The following is a 3,201-nucleotide window of genomic DNA, read 5'->3' on the forward strand; positions in this document are numbered from 1 at the left end:
CCGGGAATAATCCGTCACAGCGGCAACCAAGGCTTCACACGAAAAATAGCACCACAATTTAGATCGACGACCAATGAGGCTCTAGACATAAAAGGAGATCAATGATGAAGAGCATCAACTTGAATATGGTGAAGATCATTAATATCTAACATGGCAAAGACACCCCCATTCAACTGAGGCAAACAAATTTTGCATCTTCATTTATCATAAGAGTCATCATCAGTGTTGCGGTCTTGTGATGGCTGGAGATGCATCGTCCCGTAGAAGCAATAGATTAAGAAGCATAGTTCTAACCTTACTAGGTCCAAGCAAAGTCACACGTTGGTACCATGGTCACAACCACATTCCAAGTCCGGCCGAAGGTGCTTGGAGCTATAACAAAGCAAAAACATATCTTTACAACAACAACCATCGCCATTAAATGCCGAGAGATCTGACATCATCACTACCATAAGAAGTAAAGCTAACATCGAATCTTCGTTGGTGGCAAGAAATGAAATAGTGCAATAAGAGAGGAAAAATAGCCCAAATCTTGTCGGAGTGCACATGAAATGCACTCTATTTTTTTTTGCAATCTCTTGCCTTTTGGTGGCTTGGTTTCAAAAGTTATGTTGTGTCATTTTATTTGAGTATTCCATGGTGATGTATATAAATGGTCCATTAAATTAGTCATTGATGATATTGTGTCGTTGGGTGAACTTTGAACATGTTAGAGAATCTACAACCCTAAAGGCCAAGGAGGGTAGAGGACCCAAACCTAGCTAGGGTGGGCAATGGCACTAGAGGCATAGATGGCAACAATGCTTCTTGGTGGTTGGCGGAAAGCACACATGCACCTTGATAATGGTGCGACCACCCTAGGTTTAATAGACCGCCACGATCTTGTTGGGTACCATGTTAAGTCCCATGTGAAGAAGTTGCAAGCCTATGTTGTGTGAGTATTAGTGCCCATTTAAGCTCGTATACATAAACATATATCCGAGAAAGCCCGATGCATGTAGCTCCTGCTTGCGCAGGGTCCGGGTAAGGGTCCGGCCACTTTAGGTCTATAGTACGCAGTCTTTCCCTACATTTCTGTAAGAAGCTGTTTCCAGGACTTGAACCCATGACCTCATGGTCACAAGGCAGCAGCTTTACCATTGCGCCAAGGCTCCCCTTCAAACATATTTCCAAGCAAGCCTTGATGTGAAATTACCTGGCCCGAGAAAATTCACACACCATAGTTCGGTACTTAGCACATTCCAAGTTTGAAGGAAGGCGCTTGGAGCCACAACAAATGAATAGAAGAAAGCTAAATCGTGTGGTAACAATCATTGTCGTTAACCATGGACAGATCCGACACTGGCGCTAGTGGTCATCAAGAAATAATATAAAGTTGGCATCGACTTTTTGATGGTGGGAAGCAACAAAAGAGCGCAATAGTACAAGAGGAAAAAATAGCATATTTCGAGCCGCAAGGCACGTGGAAGGCCCTCTTTCCTTTTTTTCCCATGGCTTCTTGTCTTCTAGCAGCTCGATTCGGAAAGCTATATCACTCGAATATTCCGCAATGATGTATGTAGCTGGTCCGTTGAAGCATCCTCTACGCGTGCACGCAGCTCATGTCGAGAAGAATGCCGTGTCGTCCTATGAAGACATTGGAGGATCTCAAAACCCTAAAGGCCAAGGAATGTGGAGGACCCAACCCTAGAGCTAGAGCGGGGCAGGGCACTAGAAGCGGGGATGGCAACAATGCTTAGCCCTGTGGTGGTTGCCGCAAAGCACACATGCATGAAGGTTGATATACACATAATGGTGCGACCACCCTAGGGTGCATAGACTGACACGCTCTTTGTTTTGTACCAAGCTTAAGTCCCACGTGAAGGATTGGCAGGCAGATGCAGCGCGAGCATTGGTGCTCGCTTAAACTGGTACGCATATACAACACCACATCTTACCAACGCCTCCACAATGGCCGGGGCTGTAGCAATCTAGCTTTGGCCCTGACCTGAGGTGTGTTCATTGCTTTGGCCTGCTGGGTGGCATGGTCTGTCGAGAGTTCATTGGTTGGGTGAACTCGGCACATGCAAAAGGCTCACGTCCTCACACATGCATGCATGTGCGCGCTTTTCCAGGCATGCTAAGAAAATATAGCAGATGTTTCATTATGCACCGCTATGTGTTCACCCCTAACTAAGAACCAAGAATGCCATGGCTATGTCCTCCAATTGTTTGCTCCCCCGGACCATATATACTCTCCCGACAAACTCCATCTTATGCAGAGGAGTCCAGGATTGCACACCAAGCTGGCAATTTTGAAGGGCTTCTGCTTTGGATGAGAAAAGATCGCACAATTTTGGCATAACTAAATGGAAGCGTCTATGTCTAGACCAAGCAGTTTTACAAATTAAAATTGTCTATACAAGTCTAGAAACCAAATTCACTATCTTATAAAACTTTGTCCGTCTAATACAGATAGATTGCAATGTAGTCTCAGCCGACTGAGAACTAACTAATTCTCAGTCAATATTTACGAAAAATTTCATACATATATCTAATAATGTTCATCATGATGTAATAATTTGATCATTTGTTGCAAAAAAAAATTGTAGTGTTTGTTTCCTGAGTTTAGAAAAGTATGAAAAGTTGCATCTAACTAATTCCCAGTCGACTAAAAATTAACAAATTGTAACTAGTAATAGTCTAGTAGGTGAGCATGCATCACCCCTGCCGATTAAAAAAACCAACGAGCAAAGCAACCAAACAAATTCATCACATGAAGAATTTATTTGTAGATTAAAAGCCATGTGGATAATCTACCTAGCAAAACAAGCGTCATGACTGCCAATTAGATTTTTCTCTTTTTTTCTGAACCGGACCCTCCCCCCTTTCCATTGTATGATAACGGAAGTACATCAGTTTGTGACAACAAGAGATACATCAGAAGAGAAAGGGAAAAGAGCGAGTTTGAGGCAGCATCAGAAAACCCATTGCACACGCCCACAATCGAGTCGTGCACTATGGGGCAAAGATCGGATGACACTACACAAGCCACAACAGGATTGCAAAATGAGATGTTGAGTTGCTTCATCTTCTGTTTGATGAGTACGTCTTTGAGTACTACTCTGCCGATTGTGTTGGAGTACTTCCTCCATCCAGGTTTATTATAGATCGCCTCGTATTTTGCGTCAAACTTTAAAGGTGAATTTAACTAATAAAACA

This window comes from Triticum dicoccoides, chromosome 7A (genome assembly GCF_002162155.2).
Source record: "Triticum dicoccoides isolate Atlit2015 ecotype Zavitan chromosome 7A, WEW_v2.0, whole genome shotgun sequence".
NCBI lineage: Eukaryota > Viridiplantae > Streptophyta > Magnoliopsida > Poales > Poaceae > Triticum > Triticum dicoccoides.